Source organism: Lepisosteus platostomus, unplaced genomic scaffold (assembly GCF_059453375.1).
Source record: "Lepisosteus platostomus isolate fLepPlt1 unplaced genomic scaffold, fLepPlt1.hap1 Scaffold_42_H1, whole genome shotgun sequence".
NCBI lineage: Eukaryota > Metazoa > Chordata > Actinopteri > Semionotiformes > Lepisosteidae > Lepisosteus > Lepisosteus platostomus.
The window spans coordinates 452,518-474,747 of record NW_028291665.1 but is presented as its reverse complement, the minus strand read 5'-3'; the positions used below and the strand labels follow the sequence as shown (position 1 = coordinate 474,747).

At 45.5% G+C, this 22,230-nt stretch overlaps 6 non-coding genes across 6 annotated transcripts; 3 read left to right on the top strand and 3 right to left on the bottom strand.

Annotated features, from left to right (window-relative positions):
* Positions 1 to 1,433: 1,433 nt before the first annotated feature.
* Positions 1,434 to 1,505, bottom strand: trnae-uuc (transfer RNA glutamic acid (anticodon UUC)). Its single transcript has one exon. It is a non-coding gene; the product is annotated as a tRNA-Glu (tRNA).
* Positions 1,506 to 1,706: 201 nt separating this feature from the next.
* On the top strand, positions 1,707 to 1,778 carry trnah-gug (transfer RNA histidin (anticodon GUG)). Its single transcript has one exon. It is a non-coding gene; the product is annotated as a tRNA-His (tRNA).
* A 574-nt stretch (positions 1,779 to 2,352) lies between these two features.
* On the bottom strand, positions 2,353 to 2,425 carry trnav-aac (transfer RNA valine (anticodon AAC)). Its single transcript has one exon. It is a non-coding gene; the product is annotated as a tRNA-Val (tRNA).
* A 1,192-nt stretch (positions 2,426 to 3,617) lies between these two features.
* trnad-guc (transfer RNA aspartic acid (anticodon GUC)) lies at positions 3,618 to 3,689 on the top strand. Its single transcript has one exon. It is a non-coding gene; the product is annotated as a tRNA-Asp (tRNA).
* Positions 3,690 to 7,757: 4,068 nt separating this feature from the next.
* Positions 7,758 to 7,839, top strand: trnas-gcu (transfer RNA serine (anticodon GCU)). Its single transcript has one exon. It is a non-coding gene; the product is annotated as a tRNA-Ser (tRNA).
* A 9,185-nt stretch (positions 7,840 to 17,024) lies between these two features.
* trnag-ucc (transfer RNA glycine (anticodon UCC)) lies at positions 17,025 to 17,096 on the bottom strand. The gene has a single exon. It is a non-coding gene; the product is annotated as a tRNA-Gly (tRNA).
* Positions 17,097 to 22,230: the final 5,134 nt, after the last annotated feature.

Sequence of the window (22,230 nt, the reverse complement as noted above, 5' to 3'; positions counted from 1 at the left end):
ATTCGTCGAATATACGTATATTCACGGCGAAAATAAGGTTATACGTATATATACGTCGCCTCGAAGTATAATCAACGTCGAATTGCAACCGTAAAATCGACGACATTAATAAATGCATATATAACGTCGAAAACACATCTAACACTAGGAGTATACGGCACTCTGCACAGTGTACGAAGTAAATTATTTTCGCAGTAATTAATTTACACGTGTATAATAAATATAGTAAATATAATTAATTACTGCGAAAATAATTTACTTCGTACACTGTGCAGAGTGCTGTATACTCCTAGTGTTAGATGTGTTTTCGACGTTATATATGCGTTTATTAATGTTTATTTCACAGTGTCGTGCACCTTTTCATTGCTCTCGCTTTCAGAGCCTCCGCACGGCACACGACTCAACATCAGGAAGCACATTGAAGTGAAAGCAGGGAGCGCTGCGACATGCACTGTGCAGATCCCGCCACACTAAGAGGTGAGTGGGTCTGTTCGATGCACAAAGAACGCTTTGATAAGCGTCAAAGGCAAATCATTCCGAGTTGGTCGTTTGTGTTTTCCGTTCAGACGCGAAATGCTGAAATGATCTCTCGGCTCCTCGGTTGTCATTTCTGCTCCGTAAAGGAATCACAGCACGAGTCGGCTTCCAGCACGGTGGGTCGGGACACGATGCCGGGGGTCGGAGAGAGCGATGTCTTCCTCGTTAGTATAGGACCTGTCACGTGGACCTGTCACCTGTCCCCACCTGTCACGCGGGAGACCGGGGTACATCAGGACGCGCATTGAAGTGAAAGCAGGATGCGCTGCGACATGCACTGTGCAGATCCCGCCACACTAAGAGGTGAGTGGGTCTGTTCGATCACAGCACTAGGCGAATCCCCAATCCCCTTTTGTGCGTGGCGACAGAAGAAGTCTGGTCTGTTTCCTCCCGGTTTCGATCCGGGGATCTTTCGCGTGTGAGGCAAACGTGATAACCACTACACTACGGAAACTGTGGTCAGATGTGCCCAGCGGCCCAGCGCTGAGCTTCACCAATGCGATTCAGCTGCTTCCAGTGCCTTTATTGGGATGCGCTGATGGACCATGCTCTCTCTCCAGAGACCAGCACGCCTGTCATGGACGGAGCAGGAAAGACGGCGCCACATTCTACAGCCCTCTCCACGCAATCGACGAAATCGGGCTACTGAAGTGGAGAAAATCGCCTCTCCAGAAAGTGCAAATATCATCTTGGAGAGTATAAATCCTATTGCCGAAGGTCAGCCCTGTCTACCAGAGTGACCCTCCCACCTACTGCAGCGATGGTCAGCTCGTCTCACACGCGAGAAGTTTCGGCTGGAAACAAGCGCCCCCTCTTCTCGCACGTTGAGTAGTTTTAATGCGGCTCCTTCGTACACAGTGCTGATCTTTTGGAAAGCAGGAGGCAAGATTGACACGTTCCCATACCGGGAGTCGAACCCGGGCCGCCTGGGTGAAAACCAGGAATCCTAACCGCTAGACCATATGGGAGTGCACAACCCTGCTGTTCCGGGCATCATGCAAGCAAACTACATAAATATGAGAAAACACGCAAGAGAGCTGTCACTCAGAGTGTCGAAGGGTCGATGTATACTGGGGCTCAGTTGAAATGCAACGTCAGGACTTTCCCGAATTATGTCACACGAAGAGAGCACAGCCTTTTCCGCCCTGCCACGTGTGTATCGGTAACTCGCCGTGATCGTATAGTGGTCAGTACTTTGTGTTGTGGCCGCAACAACCCCGGTTCGAATCCGGGTCACGGCAGAATAGGGGCGTCTGCTTTTACTACTTGCACGAATGAAGGCAAAAAAAAGCCAATTGATGTGAACGAACGGCGCTTTACAGAGGAGTACTGCCTGACTGGATCGTTGATGAACGACAGAGACCACTCCGACCTCTTCTCGGGTTTCTTCAATGACTTACTAAGGATCTTCTTCACATTCGCCCATGCAGGGGAAGCCAGTTACACCAAAGCAAACGCAGGAAAGTGCAATTCAAGCAGAGACCAGGAGGGACTTGTTTACACCGAGAGTGGTCGGAGAATGGAACAATGCGCCCAGCCCTGTTGCTGGAGCCGATTCTTGATGAGATCTTGGGCTCACTAAGAAGCCCCCGCTGGATGCTAATCTTTCTGTTGTTCTTGCAGGTCCTGCGCTGCTATTGAGCCGACAGAGCTCGTCCTGATCTGTCGGCACAGCCCAATTGCAAATGATCGGCTCCGCATACAGAAGGAACGTGCGTTTGGTACAAGAGTGCATGAAGGCACCGGAAATACATTGGGAACAAATGACCGGTCGCTCAATACCTCTGTGAAGTACAGGAGCGTGCAAAACGAGGCTGTTTCCGCCCGGTCTCGAACCGGGGACCTTTCGCGTGTTAGGCGAACGTGATAGCCGCTACACCACGGAAACCTGCGGGGACTGCTGCTGGTGTCTCGCTTGCGTTTCGGGCTGAGAAAGGGACGCGTTTAGGCAGGGGGCGCTGGAGAGAGGAACAAAGGGCGCGATGAAACAAAACACCGAAACCCGGGATCTTTAGATCTTCAGTCTAACGCTCTCCCAGCTGAGCTATTTCGGCGGTGCACAGAGCCCACAGCCACCTGCTCCAGCCTTCCTGTGTTGCGGCATGAGCGCACCAAGAGTAGCGGGAGAGTGTTGCAGGAACGTCACTCAGAAGGAAAGCCACCCAGGTGCGCCCTCTGAGCTCTGTCCAGCGCATCTTCCTCGCATGGACTCCTGCCTGCGACGGGCAGGAAACAATTAGCAAGAACAGAACAACACCCCATGGGTGTCTCATGACCACACCTTAGGTTGTGACACGTGCAGGTGTGAGGGGTTGCCGGGCTACTTTGGAGCAGAGCTTGGGCGGAGGGAGGGCGGGAAAGCAGACAAAGAGGTGACACCTCAAGGTCTGCACGATCACAGCTCTCCGCCGCCCCAGGCTTCCGCTCGATAAGCTGCTGGACACACCCGCCCCTCCTCACACAGACCGTGGAAAAGCCCCCGAGTCGGAGGGCTCTCTCTTCCTCCCAGGAGCTCTTGGACACGACGCACAGACAGGGTGCGGGGAGCCGCCGCCTGCAAACACGGCTCCAGGCAGGACTCCACTCCGTAGGAGCCGCAGAGCAGAGGAGATGGGGGCAGCTTAGCTCCTGTGCAGAGACCTGAGCTGCTGTTGCTGCAGACGCTGTCTTTTCTGCACTCGGGGTAGGAGTGAATGTTGAGTTGCCCTTAGAAATGAAGCAGAGTACTTCAACGGCACGGGTGTGTGTGTGTGCGTGCGCCCTGGTGATTCTGGGAGACAGATCGAACCTGGGCTAAAAGAGAGGAGGCTTAGCCCTCTTCCATTTGCTACTTCAAAGTTGTACAACCCATTTGTATCTGCTAGGCGGCGCAGTTGTCGTGCACAAAGAACGCTTTGAAAAGCGTCCAAAGCAAGTCATTCCGAGTTGGTCGTTTGTGTTTTCCGTTCAGACGCGAAATGCTGAAATGATCTCTCGGCTCCTCGGTTGTCATTTCTGCTCCGTAAAGGAATCACAGCACGCGTCGCCTTCCAGCACGCTGGGTCGGGACACGATGCCGGGGGTCGGAGCGTGTGATGTCTTCCTCGTTAGTATAGTGGCAAGTATCCCCGCCTGTCACGCGGGAGACCGGGGTTCGATTCCCCGACGGGGAGTAGCTTTTCTTTTACCTCCTTAGAGAAAGGACTGCCTTTCACTTCTCTGTTTTCTAACATAGCGTCGTGCACCTTTTCATTGCTCTCGCTTTCAGAGCCTCCGCACGGCACACGACTCGACATCAGGAAGCACATTGAAGTGAAAGCAGGGAGCGCTGCGACATGCACTGTGCAGATCCCGCCACACTAAGAGGTGAGTGGGTCTGTTCGATGCACAAAGAACGCTTTGATAAGCGTCAAAGGCAAATCATTCCGAGTTGGTCGTTTGTGTTTTCCGTTCAGACGCGAAATGCTGAAATGATCTCTCGGCTCCTCGGTTGTCATTTCTGCTCCGTAAAGGAATCACAGCACGAGTCGGCTTCCAGCACGGTGGGTCGGGACACGATGCCGGGGGTCGGAGAGAGCGATGTCTTCCTCGTTAGTATAGGACCTGTCACGTGGACCTGTCACCTGTCCCCACCTGTCACGCGGGAGACCGGGGTACATCAGGACGCGCATTGAAGTGAAAGCAGGATGCGCTGCGACATGCACTGTGCAGATCCCGCCACACTAAGAGGTGAGTGGGTCTGTTCGATCACAGCACTAGGCGAATCCCCAATCCCCTTTTGTGCGTGGCGACAGAAGAAGTCTGGTCTGTTTCCTCCCGGTTTCGATCCGGGGATCTTTTGCGTGTGAGGCAAACGTGATAACCACTACACTACGGAAACTGTGGTCAGATGTGCCCAGCGGCCCAGCGCTGAGCTTCACCAATGCGATTCAGCTGCTTCCAGTGCCTTTATTGGGGTGCGCTGATGGACCGTGCTCTCTCTCCAGAGACCAGCACGCCTGTCATGGACGGAGCAGGAAAGACGGCGCCACATTCTACAGCCCTCTCCACGCAATCGACGAAATCGGGCTACTGAAGTGGAGAAAATCGCCTCTCCAGAAAGTGCAAATATCATCTTGGAGAGTATAAATCCTATTGCCGAAGGTAAGCCCCGCTAAGCCCCGGCGCAAAATAGGCAGGCAGGACCGCACTAAGCGTCAGAGCCGCCGTGAGCGCTACGGGGAAGGCAAGGGCTCAGGCAGAGTCTATCATAAGACTGGACGAAGGGAGTCGACTGCAGCCCGCCTGGCCAGGCTTGAACAAGCCCTGCCTGAGAGATCAGGACAGGGTAAACCTTCCGCAGCGAATGCCAGAAGTGTGAATGAGCTTAGGGGGACCACGCCCCTTCTCACTGGAGGAGGCGGGGATCCGTCCCAAGCCCCTCCCTCAGTCTATCTGATTGGGTGGGAGGGTTCCTGCCTGGAAGAAGGCTTTGACTCTGAGTTGGGCGCTGACCCCGCCACTGAAGTCAAAGAAAAGGCAGGCTTCCTACAATTCTTAGGGAATCTCAGCCAGAAAGGCAAAGCAAGGCGTATTTATATCAAGGTTTCTCTTGAAAACGTCTTAGATAGAGAAGCACTGATTGACACTGGGGCTGAAATTAGTTTGATGTCAGCCGATCTACTCAGCGAGCTCAAACGAGTAGCGAAAGGAAAAGGCATCAGACTTAAGGTAGAACCGTGTAAGATAGATATTTCCAGCTATACCCAGGATCATGCCAGGATCACACACCGAGTGTGGGTGGCACTTAGGTTCGGGCCAATGAACGTGGTGCATCCTGTTTACATCTCTAGGTTAAAAACAGAGCCACTACTCATTGGCCAAGACCTGCTTGACAGGCTGGAGCCTCTGGTGGACTGCCAGCGTGGAAAATTGTGGGCTCAGGTCAAAAACCCTAAGCCTGTTGCACAGCAAAAAGGGGGATTCAGTGGTTATGCTGTGATCACACAGTGCCCACTGAACACTATAGCTGAGTTGGAGGTTCCTCCTGGTTCCTCTGGACGAGAATAAATGTCTCTTCTTGCTTTCCAAAACTACAGGGAAGTCCTGCCCAGGCCAGCACTCCCACGGTCTCCCAACTACAGGAGCAGTGCTCCGAGCAGCTGCTTGACCCGCCAGGTAAAGCACACCCCCTTTTCATCCCTGAAGAAGAGTGGATCTCCCTGTCCGGTAATGAATGGGAGTCCTTTCTGTGCACCCTGGTACCTCAGGGGGTCCAGGACTACCACCCCATGGTGGTGGGAGGGGGTCCAGGTGGCAGAAGTGCAGGTTGATGATGTAATTCTTAGCCTCAGCTCTGAGAAGTCCATAATCAGTGAAGGTCTGTTCGAGGACCTGTCGCGAAGCTGTCAGGTGACCCTGGTGACGCAGTCACAGGTTCTGTGGTGGGCACCCCCACCTCATAGGTCCATTTGGAGCAAAGGAAGCTGTGTAGCTTCCATCTCCATCAGAAAAAGGAAGTTTGCTCACTACTTCCAGGTAGCACCTCAGCTGACCCATTCGGTCTGCATTGGTGCAGACCTATTGGTTCGACTGGGCGCCCAGCTGGACACAGTAAACAGTGTGCTGTGGAAACGGGTGGACCCAGATGCCCACTCTCTAAGCGGTGACCCCGAGAACATTCGGTCAGGTCAGACGATTCCTCAGGCCTGCCAGGTAGTAAACGAATCGGACCTGATCGTTCCTGCGTCAACAGCAGGGTTTCCGGTACGCCTTGTCCTAAAGAAGGGACAGAGAATGGACGCTGAGATGGTTTTCTTCCAACCATCAGCTCAGTTTATCAGACTGAACCTAGCAGTCTGTTGTACCCCCAGACTGGAACGGAATGGCTGAGCCACCTGCCTGTTGGTGCAGAACATAGCAAAACAAGATGTCAAAATCCCTGCTCGCACTGACATGGGACTGGAATTGACAATAGTTTCTATGATTTCGAACTGGCCATCCCAGTACTGGGGCAGCTCCCTGGTCCCTTGGCTTCATAAAAGCGCCCCTGTAATAAAGAAATTAAATCCAAAATCAAGAGGGCAGTTGCCTACTGAAATACAAGAAGTCATCAATTTTAACCTAGCAACACATTAAAGGCTGCATCTATACAAGTACGATTCTAGAAATGCTCACCAGATTACGTTTTAAGAAGGAACTGCGCTTCAGGTTCTGCCGAGATCTTAACTCGGATGGCAGGATTCAGAGTCCGGAGTGCGGACTGATTGCGCACGGAGGGTCCATATACTGTGGATCCCTCAGTGATCTTCCGCGTGTTCAAACAGCCAGCGTGTGACTCCCCTGTCCCCGTGACCTCATTGCTCTGCTCTCTCCTCTGTGCAGCCGAGCCCGATTCACGGTAAAGTGAAAAAAAATATGCCCTCAACGTGAGATTTACTCTGGAGCGAGGATAGATGTTACCTTTTTATCATTGAACAGGATGTATGTGATGTGGCGACTAGGTTCAATTTTGTATCCTCTTTAAAAGATTAAGGACTGGGGTGAGCGTGATTTACCACCCTTTCAGCTAAGAACCCGACGTGCACACCGTTTAAGCTGCATAGACTCGGTCGTTTAACTCTTCTCCATTAGCAGGGTTAAGGTTAAAGAAAAAAAACATTGCTGACTTCTTTTTTTTTTGCCAGCTGCTAGCGCTGATTAGCAAGGTTTGTATTTCATGTTTTGCAAGTTGCATCCATTTTAAGAAAAACAAGTCGTGTTAAAGACAGGAAATGAATACTTGCATTTAATTAAGTCTAGCCGTAGGCGGTTATCCACTGGGATTCAGACCCAGGGCCTCCTGTTTACTAGGCAGGCGCTTTAACCAACTAAGCCACAGCGCCCCGGGAGTGCTGTCCTTTTGCAGCCACTTGGACACACCACTCAGACACATCTGCATTCGGTGTGTGCTCCGCCTGCTCGCTGAGCAAGTTGCCACCTTTACATACAATAGCAACATCGACACCAAGAGAAAGGATGACAAATGGCTTTTATCTGGAACTTTTCATGTCCAAGGAGCTCAATGTGCTTTCTGTGTACAACAGGGCCACTGAACTCCACGCTGGCCACTGAACCACAGCAGTGGCTTGCTGGCTTGACATCTCCCAAGGAAAATGTTGAAATCGCATGTGGAACAGGAAAATGACCCTCGAGTACGAGGGAAAAAAAAGAAAAAGATCATCTGGAGCGCACCAACCCAGTTGGGACAGCCCAGTTTTGTTAACGAGGTGGCCGAGTGGTTAAGGCGATGGATTGCTAATCCATTGTGCTTTGCACGCATGGGTTCAAATCCCATCCTCGTTGGTTTCCATTCTGTTTTTGATCCCTATTGCTCAATGCACAGTGAAAGCATTGCATACATGTGTCTGACAATGAGAAATGGGCCCCTGAGACAGTCATTTGCCTGTTTCACAAATGATCGTATTTTACTAGAGATTCTGTTTGGGATTCAGATGTGCATTCGGACAGCAATCCCTTTCAAGAAATGATACGTTCTGGATGAGGTCAAAGGTGCATCATTTGGACACTTTGTGGGCTTGAAATACAAAGAAAATCATGTTCTATGGTACAAGATAAATACAAAACTTAAGCTTTTATTATAATTAGATTTGTTTATAAAGCATAAGCAATCATTTATTACATTAATATGTGTAAAAATAACATTTTAGCATCATACGTTTAGTATATTTAGTCCCTAATGCTGAAAGAAATGATCATAGAACATGACTTCTAACCTTACCTGCGGTGTTTTTGATCCCTATTGCTCAATGCACAGTGAAAGCATTGCATACATGTGTCTGACAATGAGAAATGGGCCCCTGAGACAGTAATTTGCCTGTTTCACAAATGATCGTATTTTACTAGAGATTCTGTTTGGGATTCAGATGTGCATTCGGACAGCAATCCCTTTCAAGAAATGATACGTTCTGGATGAGGTCAAAGGTGCTGGAACACTGTATTTAGGATGTGTTTGCAGTTATTCTGTGTTTCTAGCTTCAACCCAGTGATATATATATATATGCTCACTGATTTTTTGGTACATGCCCAGGGCAATAATCATTATGAGGATTTATTTCCATATGTGCTAGAGGTAGTGTTGTGAAATTCTTCAACACACTGGATCGCAGGTTTAAACCTGCACTCTTACTCCTCAAATACCAACAAATGCAGATATGTAGCAATCATATTGTAGCTGACACTCATTTGCCTGTTTCACAAATGATCATATTTTACTAGAGATTCTGTTTGGGATACGGATGTGCATTCTGACAACAATCTCTTTCAAAAAATGATTTTACCTTATCGCAGCTTTGCCCCTCTTGCCTCTTTGGAAAATATCTCCATCTTGTGGTCGTTGTTGGTAATGTCTAGACAATATCTCCATCTTGTGGTCGTTGTTGGTAATGTCTTCTTATGCCCTTTTTTTATTTCAATTCTTTATTAGTTGATTCTAGAATCTCTACAATAGAGCTGAAAATATCAGTTTTGTAGCAGACAATATGACATTAGTTATAGTCCAATTAAGACTTTATTACCCTGTTTGTAACATAACAAATTAAAATTGATTAAAACTAAGTTTGGAACACCAGGGAACATAAAAAATGATTTTTAGGAAAACCATGAGGTTCTCTGTGTCCGATGCCTGCAAGGGGAGAAAGCTAGAATCCTTTGCTTTTTCAAAATTTGAAAATAAACATCATATAACAACAGCTTTCATTCCTAGGAGTGAAAAATAACCATTTTTGAAGACATTAGTTTCTAAAACACTACAATAAAGTTAAAAACATCCGTTTTATATTACTTTTAGTATTTTTAGTGAAATTAGTCATTTATTGCACTATTTTTAATATAATCTCTAATTAAAAGTGAATAGAATTAAGTTTGGAGCAACAAGGAACACAAAAAAAAAAAGATTTTAAGGAAAAAAATGATGTCTTCTGTGCCAGGTGCCTGCAAGGGGAGAAAGCTAGAATCCTACCCAGGCTCCTGGAGCTCTGTCCTGGCTAAAGGAGGGTGAATCCATCCCATTCAAATCTCCATGAAAAAATGATATTTTTAAATTTGAAAAAAAAAAAAAACATTATAGAACAACATCTCTTGGTCCACAGAGTGCAAAAATCCAACTTTGAAGAAAATCCATTGACTGATCCCGGAATCCTGAAGTTTCTTCGCATGATATCGGGCTTGGAACCACTTTCTGGAAAATGATGAAAAATGCCAAAAATGAAAAAAAAGTTATCAATTCTAGAGCCTAAGAGGAAAATAAGACAAATGTATATCTCCAAATAATTTTATGTGCTTCAGAAGAGCCCAGGAAAGTTTTTTGCATACATGAAACCACGCCCGTTTGCACGTAAGCAGACATGGTTGCACACACGACTGCATGAAAGCACGCGTGCATGCAAAATCATCCTGTTAAGCATTTGAAAAGCCGCACCACGGCGCACTTGAAATAGCTCTTACATTAGTGGTCGACACAGGAATCGCCTTTTTATTTATGCTCTTACCAACGCGATGGAAAGCAAAACAAAGCAAAGCAGAGCAAAACAAAACGAACAAACGCAAAACCCTCACGTCCCGCACTTGCATATAACGCCGTTACGTGCCCAAGCGGTATTGTACGTCATCCTAGCACTGCACCCCGGGGCGTACGGTATATGGGAATGAGCACACGCCACGAATCGTCTCAAATCACTCCCTACAGCTGTAAGGCGCCTTGAAGCGTGCACCCCCAACATTCTTCTTTGCGCATCTGTGAAAGGTAAACTCTTGAGCAAACTCTGAACCAGCTCTAAGGAAACTAATCCGAATTGATTACCTTTTTTTAGGATTCTAGCTTTCTCCCCTTGCAGGCATCGGGCACAGAGGACCTCGTGGTTTTCCTAAAAATCTTTTTTTTGTGTGTTCCTTGTTGTTCCAAACTTAATTTTAATCACTTTTAATTAGAGATTTTATTAAAAATAGTGCAATAAATGACTAATTTCACTAAAAATAATGTAATATAAAACTGATGTTTTTAACTTTATTGTAGTGTTTTAGAAACTACTATGTCTTCAAAAATGGTTATTTTTCACTCCTAGGAATGAAAGCTGTTGTTATATGATGTTTATTTTCAAATTTTGAAAAAATCAAAGGATTCTAGCTTTCTCCCCTTGCAGGCATTGGACACAGAGAACCTCATGGTTTTCCTAAAAATCATTTGTTATGTTCCCTGGTGTTCCAAACTTAGTTTTAATCAATTTTAATTTGTTATTATGTTAAAAACAGGGTAATAAGTTTCTAATTGGACTATAAATAATGTCATATTGTCTGCTATAAAACTGATGTTTTCATCTCCATTGTAGAGATTCTAGAATCAACTAATAGAGAATTAAAATAAATAAGGGCATAAGAAGACATTACCAACAACGACCACAAGATGGAGATGTTGTCTAGACATTACCAATAACGACCACAAGATGGAGATATTGTCCAAAGAGAAGGGCAAAGCCGCGATAAGGAGATGCTGTCAGAATGCACATCCGGATCCCAAACAGAATCTCTAGTAAAATATGATCATTTGTGAAACAGGCAAATGAGTGTCAGCTACAATATGATTGCTACATATCTGCATTTGTTGGTTTTTAAGGAGTAAGAGTGCAGGCGGTTTAAACCTGCGATCCAGTGTGTTGAAGTATTTCACAACACTACCCCTAGCACATCAGGAAATAAATCCTCATAATGATTATTGCCCTGGGCATGTACCGAAAAATCAGTGAGCATATACATATATCGCTGTGTTGAAGCTAGAGACAGAATAAGTGCAAACACATCCTAAATACAGTGTTCCTGCACCTTGACCTCATCCAGAATGTATCGTTTTTTGAAAGCGATTGCTGTCAGAATGCACAACTGAATCCCAAACAGAATCTCTAGTCAAATATGATCATTTGTGAAACAGGCAAATGAGTCTCTCAGGTGCCCATTGCTCATTTTCAGACACATTTATGCAATACTTTCACCATGCGTTGAGCAATAGGGATTAAAGATACCAGAGGTAAGGTTTAAAAGTGATTCTGAGGTGCAACACATCAGCGAAACAGCTAGGCATCTGAAATGCGGGGTTTGAGAGCCCTTCAGGGAACACCGTACCCTAAAGGTACCAGAAGTCCACTAGTATAAGCATTAAGTCACTGTCAGCCCTGTTGCAATGTGATTGCTACATATCTTCATTTCTTTGGTTTTTAAGGAGTAAGAGTGCAGGGGGTCTAAATCTGCGATCCAGTGTGTTGAAGTATTTCACAACACTACCTGTAGCCCGTCTGGAAATAAATCCTCATTCTGATTATTGACCTGGGCATGTACCAATAAATCACCGAGTATATATATATATCACTGTGTTGAAGCTAGAGACCTGTATGTAATAATATGATGCTAAAATGTTATTTTCACATGTAAGAAAACCGGCTCAGGGACGCCAAATATGTAATGTTGCCATAGCAAAATTAAATGTAGTGGCTCTCTGAAGGCACCAGTTCTGTAGGGTTTGGGCATTTACTGAGACAATTATTAATTGTAGCAGTAAATCACAAAGTTGATTCTTTTGATGGCTTTAGAATCCAACCATGTGACATAACTCAAACAACGCGCACACACAGGTACTAATACACGAGGATACATTTATTAATACATAAAATATGCATGTAAACCTAACAGATCTTATCGAGAGGGTTATCAGAATACAAAAGATATATATTCAGTCAGTTACGAAGTGTTACACATATCAAGAGGACATACGTTCAGTATATCATTCATTAAGACCGTTTCGTTAATGAACTTGGTTATAACTTCTACATTAGATACTCAAACAAGTACATAACTCTTAGGAATTAAATTGATATCAACTGGTTGGGATAACAATTGAATTCTCGAGCTGTAATGCATTGAAGTTGAATACTCATCCAATCTTTGGGGATTCAGATCTTCCTGCGGGCACAAAGAAACAGTTGCAGGCTGTTGCTGTCCAATCCGCGCTCTCTGGCTCCGTGCCAGGCTGTGCTGTGCGGCTTGCGACGCTGCGCTGCTGATGCTCACTGTGGGCTTTAACTAGCAAAGTTTGTGCACAGGAGAAAAGATGACTGTGGGTCCCAGCAAGTCAGGAAGAGGACCGGTTCGTTTCTGATGAAGAGCTAGTTCTGAATAGTGATTCAGCTGTCCACAGTTCCGACCTGTTCACGAGGCCTGCTGCTGGTGCTAACCTCGGGTGGATCCTCTGGTTATTCTCTGGCAACCTCCGCTCTAGACTCTTAGAACAAAGGAAAGTTCTGGCACTCGGACACACTGGCCGTTCCGTGGTTGTCCGGGCTGAATCTCAGGATGGTCAGGAGGCGCGCTGCGAGAATGTCCTGCCCTTGGGAGCCTTCTGCTCCTGGGCCGCCCTGCCCTGGAATTCTCCTTTGAATTCCCTTTAGAATTGTCCACAGAATCCTCTGAATCCTCCCTTCTGAATCTTACTGAATCTCACAGGCTCTCTGTGTTGCCTGTTTTTACCTGGAGGAACTTCAGCTCATTGATTGGCTGAAAGTTCCATGGGCATCAGAGTCCCACGTGGGTTACTCGGCCCTACCAGTCCCTGATTGATTGATCAAGGTGAGATATGAGTCACTTAGTCCTGACACTTAGTAATGCAGTCCAGATGTCCAACTGGCACTCCCTAGACAGATAGGCGCCAATGGATGACCATTGATCATGATAGCCAGGCTTAGCTAAGTGCATCCCCCTTTGGGAGCTGTCCTAGGACCTTAAATCACCCTGCATGAATAGTCTCTCTGTGGCTGCACCACAGAGATGAACAGAGAAATGGGGCCTCATTTGGGAAGGCTCAGAACACTTAATTCTGCCTTATTAATAAGCCTCGCCGCTACACACATATATTAATATAATAAATGATTGCTTATGCTTTATAAACAAATCTAATTAAAATAAAAGCTTAAGTTTTGTATTTATCTTGTACCATAGAACATGATTTTCTTTGTATTTCAATCCCACAAAGTGTCCAAATGACGCACTACATGATATAAGGAAGATTATCACATGCATATCGGTATTATCTTTCTTACGAAAATGCATTCCTTTCATTACCTTTTACTTTTTAAAATGAACTCAAATTGTGTATAATGTAATAATTTAAGTAGAATAGATTCTAATAATATAATGATCCAGTGTGTTGCACTACTTCACTGCTTCACTGCTCTATGCCGTCTGGAAATAAATCCTCAGACTGCTTACTGCCCTGGGCATGTACCAATGAATTACAGGAGCACATCTATTTCTCACTGCGTTGAAGCAGGAGACACACAGTCTCTGCAAACACATCCTAGATACAGTGTTCCAGCACCTTTGACCTCATCCAGAACGTATCATTTCTTGAAAGGGATTGCTGTCCGAATGCACATCTGAATCCCAAACAGAATCTCTAGTAAAATACGATCATTTGTGAAACAGGCAAATGACTGTCTCAGGGGCCCATTCCTCATTGTCAGACATATGTATGCAATGCTTTCACCGTGCATTGAGCAATAGGGATTAAAAACACAGCAGGTAAGGTTAGATGTCATGTTCTATGATCATTTCTTTCAGCATTAGGGACTAAATATACTAAACGTATGATGCTAAAATGTTATTTTCACATATATTAATGTAATAAATGATTGCTTATGCTTTATAAATAAATCTAATTAAAATAAAAGCTTAAGTTTTGTATTTATCTTGTCCCATAGAACATGATTTTCTTTGTATTTCAAGCCCACAAAGTGTCCTTTGATCTCTATTCTGTGGTAATCCATGATGACCCCGTTCTTCAGGTGATTCATCATGTCCTCCCTCGCCTGTTGAGAGGCCACCTGATCTCTTCTGCCGTGGCGTGCTTCATACACGCCCTCTTGAAGTGAGCAGGAAGCTGATCAAAAGTATTCAGGCACATCTTGCACACCAGGGGAATCCTCGCGGGTTTCCTTTGAAAATAAATAATACCATCTGTGTATAGAAACAAGCTAAGACTGATTTCTTAAATTATCCTTAAAATTCTCTCTCATAGTTTGAGCATAATGATTTTATTGCATTTATATAAGAATTGCTCATTGCTCCTAAATAAATAATGGTCTCAGTCACAGACTTTCCAATAGAAGCCATTGTGGAGTTCAGCAACTGCAGGTCCAAGAAGTGGGGAAGGAATTTTAAAAGAGAAATTGAATTACAATACAGAAGGAATGGCTGAGGGTTCACTGAAATGTATAAATATACAAATTCCAAAGACTGAGTCCATATAGAAACAACTACTTTTCATTTTCAGTATAAGAAAAAAAAAACTATCTTCCAAAGCATCATAAAATTGTCCCTTCTTCCAGACCCTACTTCTCTCTTGTAGTAGTACAGCAGACCTTTCCAGGTGAGCAGATCACAGAGTCCGAAATGAGCTTCCTCCATCAAGCAAAGTACCTGAACATGACTCTGTCTTCATAAAAGCGCCCCTGTAATAAAGAAATTAAATCCAAAATCAAGAGGGCAGTTGCCTACTGAAATACAAGAAGTCATCAATTTTAACCTAGCAACACATTAAAGGCTGCATCTATACAAGTGCGATTCTAGAAATGCTCACCAGATTACGTTTTAAGAAGGAACTGCGCCACAGGTTCCGCCGAGATCTTAAATCGGATGGCAGGATTCAGAGTCCGGAGTGTGGACTGATGGCGAACGGAGGGTCCACATACTGTGGATCCCTCAGTGATCTTCCGCGTATTCAAACCGCCAGCGTGTGACTCCCCTGTCCCTGTGACCTCATTGCTCTGCTCTCTCCTCTGTGCAGCCGAGCCCGACTCACGGTAAAGTGAAAAAAAAGATGCCCTCAACGTGAGATTTACTCTGGAGCGAGGATAGATGTTACCTTTTTATCATTTAACAGGATGTATGTGATGTGGCGACTAGGTTCAATTTTGTATCCTCTTTAAAAGATTAAGGACTGGGGTGAGCGTGATTTACCACCCTTTCAGCTAAGAACCCGACTTGCGCACCGTTTAAGCTGCATAGACTCGGTCGTTTAACTCTTCTCCGTTAGCAGGGTTAAGGTTAAAGAAAAAAAAATAGCTGACTCCTTTTTTTTGCCAGCTGCTAGCGCTGATTAGCAAGGCTTGTATTTCATGTTTTGCAAGTTGCATCCATTTTAAGAAAAACAAGTCGCGTTAAAGACAGGAAATGAATACTTGCATTTAATTAAGTCTAGCCGTAGGCGGGGATCTCCTGTTTACTAGACAGGCGCTTTAACCAACTAAGCCACGGGGCCCCAGGAGTGTTGTCCTTTTGCAGCCACTTGGACACACCACTCAGACACATCTGCATTCGGTGTGTGCTCCGCCTGCTCGCTGAGCAAGTTGCCACCTTTACATACAATAGCAACATCGACACCAAGAGAAAGGATGACAAATGGCTTTTATCTGGAACTTTTCATGTCCAAGGAGCTCAATGTGCTTTCTGTGTAAACAGGGCCACTGAACTCCACACTGGCCACTGAACCACAGCAGTGGCTTGCTGGCTTGACATCTCCCAAGGAAAATGTTGAAATCACATGTGGAACAGGAAAATGACCCTCGAGTATGTGGGGAAAAAAAGAAAAAGATCATCTGGAGCGCGCCAACCCATGTCCGGACAGCCCAGTTTCATCGACAAGGTGGCTGAGTGGTTAAGGTGATGGACTGCTAATCCATTGTGCTCTGCAGGCATGGGTTCGAATCCCATTCTCATCGCTCTCCATGTCTGACACGTGTGCCTGTTCGACATCGGCCCTCCTGTTGTTTGCTCCGGTGCTAGAGCCGTACATTTTCTAGCAGTGGCTGAACATGGTATAGTAGGCCAACGTCGGTATCGAGCAGTGACAGTAACAGTACTTACTGCGCCCCATAAGAAATCGTTTGTCCCTGTTCAAAAGAGATTGTGCGATGTCCTGCGGCGTTCGTAAAGCAAACCTTTGACAGTTTGAAAAGAGGAATTTATTCTGCTTCCTGTGCGTGCAGTAGTTACAAAGTTGAACGTCTTTACACGATCTGCTGCAGTTTTCAGTGGGCGGGCTTTGTCAGATGGCTTGAAAAAACGCACTGTGTTTCGGCTCGGGAAACATCATGAGCAGTGTCCTGCATGTTTTCTGTGTATAGCTGTCTTTTAACGCATACAGAATTCATTCGAAATCATTGATTTCTCCAATTAACAAGGGTCCCTTTTTGAACCTGCGAGAAGCATTCTTTCAATGTAACAGATTTACTCCGGGGAAAGCCAGCACGACATTGAGAGTAGCTCAAGCTTTCAGCACCCGTATCGGACTGCGTGTATGCAGACACCGCTCAGAATCCCCTGTAAGATTCTCCCTCAATTCCGTTTTTCAGTGCTTTAGCTCTTTCAAAAGGCTTTGCTTTGCTAGTCACAATCCAAGGCTCATAACAGCATTTGAAAACATTCGCCACTGCATTGGCCGGGAATCGAACCCGGGTCAACTGCTTGGAAGGCAGCTATGCTCACCACTATACCACCAACACACACCCACAGGAAGCCTGCAGGACACCACCAGAGAATGCTTTTTTTAATTTTTTTTTATTAAACATAGAATTTACAAATACAAATACAACAAGAGGATCAGAGTCATGTACAAGAGAAAAAAAACGCAGCAGAAAAAAGCATTTAACTACCAGAGGTAATTAAGTAATTATGTGATCAAATTGTATATTTTACACGTATCATATTTTCCTTGCTTTAATATTTCTCAATTATTTATAAACTTTAGTTTCAACATGCATGCGTTTCCTGTAAAAAATAAAACTCAGCACACAGTTTTTCTTTTAACAACATTTCGAGTACCTCTGGCATTCATGAAAAAGACATACACAAAAGCAAATAACTAACTCTAAGACTGTCTAAACTATTGAGTTTTTCAAAGAACCATGAAGAAAGATGTGAAGACGGGGGTTTGAATTTAATCCTTTCTGTAGGGGGTTTAGACTTCTAAGTCACAAGCTGGGGTTTATGGCAGGAAAGGGGGTTAACTGATAAGGATTGCAGATGCAAGCTAGGAACCCCCCTGGGTGTAATGTTAAACTGACCATTTGCCCAGAACATCGTAAACTGGCCAAATACCATGAACCCCCCTCTTTACCATCAGACCGAGTGACGTCAGAAACGGAGAAGAAAACACTATATAACCCAAAAGTTTGTAACAGTACGTGGAACAATACTTCGGTTTTGTTGTTTCTTGCGGGAAACAAGACTTCGGCTTTATTGTTCCTTGCATGCAATAAACTCATCTGTTTTACTTCATCTCGGGATCAAGAACCTTATTTCTTCTGTTACAACAAATTTGGCGTAGTCGGCGGATGCTCCAGAAGGCGCAGAACTTCCCATCGGCAGGAGAGACAGTCAGCGCGCACATAACTAAGAGGTAAGGACTCCTCTTTTATTTAAAAGTCCCGACTCTCTCTGACCGATTGGGAAATCTCTGCTCCCTGCGAGAATCGCCCGAGATGACGGAGTAAACGTGAGTTTCTGAATTCCTCTGGCCCGGGGAAGGCACCGGTGTATGTAATGGGTTGGTTGCTGTAAGCCCAGAATTTGGTCTGGCAGGGGTTCCGCGGTATTGTGTACAGGCGTTCGAAGCTGGTGTATGCCTTAATTGCGCGTGGAGTTTTTAACGGGTTTTGGACCCTTACCGTGAAGTTCAGGACTGGTGTGGGTCTTAATTGCACCCGGAGTTCTGAAGGTCAGAACTGGTTTGGGTCTTAATTGCACCCGGAGTTCTGAGGCTCAGAATCGGTGTGGGCCTTAATTGCGCCCGGGGTTCTAGAGCAAGTGGTGCATTAAATGCACGTAGTTCAGGACTGGTGTGGGTCTTAATTGCACCCGGAGTTCTGAAGGTCAGAACTGGTTTGGGTCTTAATTGCACCCGGAGTTCTGAGGCTCAGAATCGGTGTGGGCCTTAATTGCGCCCGGGGTTCTAGAGCAAGTGGTGCATTAAATGCACGTAGTTCAGGACTGGTGTGGGTCTTAATTGCACCCGGAGTTCTGAAGGTCAGAACTGGTTTGGGTCTTAATTGCACCCGGAGTTCTGTGGCTCGGGATCGGTGTGGGCCTTAATTGCGCCCGGGGTTCTGGAGCTGAGTGGTGCATTAAATGCACGTATAATCCAGGATTGGTGTGGGCTTTAATTACGCCCGGGGTCCTGAGATTAGCTACGCCTTGATCGTGCACAGATTGGAGTGGCGTGGTTTCTGGCGTGGCGTGGTTTTTTTTTTTGTTTTAAAGGAAACAGGAGTAGAAGAGATATATGTATGTATGTTTTTGGTGTTTTCCTTGTTTGTGAAATACATATACACACGCACGACACTAACATAAACACACCTCATAATAAAGAGCAAAGCATTAAGTAGCAGGATTTAAAGGACGTTGAGACCCGAGAATCGCCCTGATTGAGCTCAGTGCGTAAGTCCACCCCGGGGCAAAAGCAGCGATGCTGGCGTTCTGGGGATGGTGAATTACTGATCAAGAAAGGGGGTTTTCGAGGTCTCGTTTCTTACCTGTGAACAGTGCGGTGTAAGTCCTCTCTAAAGTCTCGGAGAGGCATTTAGATCTGGAGGTAACAGACGCCCTTGGCTGAATGAGTGCAGTAATGCACAGGTTTTTCCAAGTGAAAACATCCCCCTACTGAATGAGCTGTTACCTCACACACGACAAAAGTAAATCTTAAAGAGACCGAACATGTGCGCTAACTGATGGTTTGAGAAAGTGGTGGAAGGGTCCGTTTAAATATCGGAAAAGTGTAAGTTGACGGAAAAGAAGGAGAAAAATATGGAAAAAGCTGAGTTTGTCAGAGGGAATTTGGGGGCGAAGACGCCTGTAAAGAAAGCATATATGAGTATTGATTGGCAAAAGCACAAGCATGTAGCTCCCACCCTGGTGCACGGCCGGCACCAGTGGTGGCAGATACATGAGAAAAAAAAAAAAGAAATTGGGATGTGACTTAAAAGTGTGTTTACGGGGAAAACAAAAACCCGGAAGAAAAGATATTTTAATCGCTACGAAAGAGTATAGAAAAAAAGCTAAAAGAGGCAGTACAGGAGAATGAGAAACTAAAGAAGGAATTAACTCCTGGTCACGCTGCACTGGTTAATGTGCTGCAGCCAGCGACTAAGTTATATCCTGCTCTCCCACAGGGGAACAAACAGGCAGGAAACGAAAATAATTGGGATCAATTCCCTCAGTGGCCATATGGAGAAGGGGGGTCTGATTGGGATAACACTTGGTATGAGTGTGATAAAGACGGATCAGGGTCTCCCCTGTTAGAGGGAGGGCGCCCGCAGATCTGTACTCTCACTCGAAGTGGGAAAGGACTTGATGTAGCAGGGGCTGGCGCCGTTGATGACAGTGCCACTCTAACACTGTCTCGCACCCCGTCGAGGGGGTCTGCAATCGCACCTACCTTCCCTGATTTCCCCCATACGATCAAATCCAAAACCGTAAGATATTGACCGGTGGGCTAAAGTACCGCACCCGAAATTAGAAATGCAGCGAACCTGGAGTGCGCTTCAGGAATTAAAAGGATTCATGTAGAAGTAAAACAAGAATACAGCACATTGTATTACGAAGAGAAAAATATATTCTCGATGTGTATGTGTGTTTTATGAATTTGTGTGCCGGCATGTATGTGTGTAACTGTGAGTTTTGGTATACTAAATGACGGTGTGAGTGTGTTTAGCCAGCGGGACTGGCTAGAGACGTAACTAAAGAGACTTGACGAAAATCAACTTAAGGAGATTGGAAAATATAAGAGCGTCTGAAACGTATAAGTACAGTGCAGGTGGACGTAAAAGTAGTTAAACAGTTTTTGTATTATTATAAATTATTATAAATTGTAATTTATACAATTAGTTGCAATAATGGAAACAATTTGGTTTTATTCGAATGTCTCGAAACCAGACATGCTGAAACGGTGTAGGTTTAGAATCGAGACTGGGGAGAATAACGTCTTGTGAGAAAATCTGTTTACCTAACGATTAGATCCTGTAAATCCCTTGTAGCCTCCCTAAGTCTGTCCCAGTCCAGTGGATAAAAATGTACTGTTAATGGAGTGTTGGTTTCTCTGTTAGGGGATACTGGAGCACTACTGTCCTGCTTGTTTCACTCCTCTGTTCAACAGTGTACTATAGAGCAATGTATATGGGAAGATGGCAGGAGGCCACAGGAGTATTGGGACAGCAAGTTTTACTTGCCGAGTACCAGATTTTAATGGGTGGTTTTATTCCAGATCTATTGGGTTGGAATATTATGCATTACAAAGAATGACTATGCAGAACAGGGTATCACGTGGCTTCAACTGGCTGTGATCACTCAGTATGTTGATGGTATTCTGAGTGCTTCCCCTGACGAGGAAACCCACAAGTCTGAGTTGCTTCAGCTTTAGAGTGTCTAATAGAAGCAGTTATGATAAGGCCCTTTTGTGTCTAGCATTGTGAAATTTTAACAGGGCCTGGGTGCAATGTTTTTTACAGGGTGAGCACAACTCTTAACAGATCTGCTTAAGGGGGGAGTGCAGTACAAGGACAAGATTGCCTTGGTTCCCGCAGCAAAAGCCGCCTTTAATAATTTGAATCAAGTTCTCTTACAGGTGCTGAGACTGGGGTTTCCTCAGATGGATCAACCATTCCTTTGTATTATTGCAAGTTGCTGACAGAGGCCACACAAGGAGCCCGCGAGCAGGTCCTGGAGGCGTGGGGACCACCACCTGAAGGAGGGCACGACCTCATCCCAGGAGAGTGGGTGTGGATCAGGAAATTTCCTTCACAGGTTCTCCAGCCCAGGTGGGACGGACCCTACCAGATCCTGTTGACAACCGAGTCTGCGGTTCGAGTGGAAGGAAAAGATCGCTGGATCCACGCGCCACACTGCCGACGAGCCTCATCCCCATTTACAGACTCAGAATGAAATCATTTCTGTTTATAACAATAATTGTTGCTGTAGGACTATGTTCCGCAGGAATTAATGATCATCTCTCCCACAAAGGAGAACATGGAATTAATTCCTTTTTAGGCCTCTCCTATCCTAGCTAAGAAAACCAACCAAAGTGCCTGCTGGGTGTGTGCCGCATTACCCAAATATGTACAGGGAGGACTTCCTATGGGAGCCATTCCTTGGCGTCGCGAGGAAGTCATAGGCATGATCATTTGGAGGGATAATTTAGGAAATTTTAATATGACAAACTATGGGGGTTGCCATAACACGACTTTAACCTGCACAACATTACAATATCTACAGGAGCGAGGCTTAGAGCCCACGAGTTTCACAGGCTCTTACGCTCCTAAATATAACAGAAGCCATACACCACCATACCTGACTCTAAATAAGGAACGTGAGGGAAACATATGTTTTCAGCACACTAATGGTCTGCACTTGGTTGGATGGAGTCGTTGCAACCTTACCATCGCTGCAAATATATCCACCTCTACCTTCCAAATTCCAGGATGGGATCGGCACACCCCACAATTCGGTATAAGTTTCTTATTTTCAGAGGCATGGGGAGCGCCAAACGGAACATATTTCATTTGTGGAAAACGAGCCTACCCATGGTTGCCAGCCCAGTGGTCTGGCTCATGTTATTTAGGATATGTGGTTCCTCATATCCGTGTT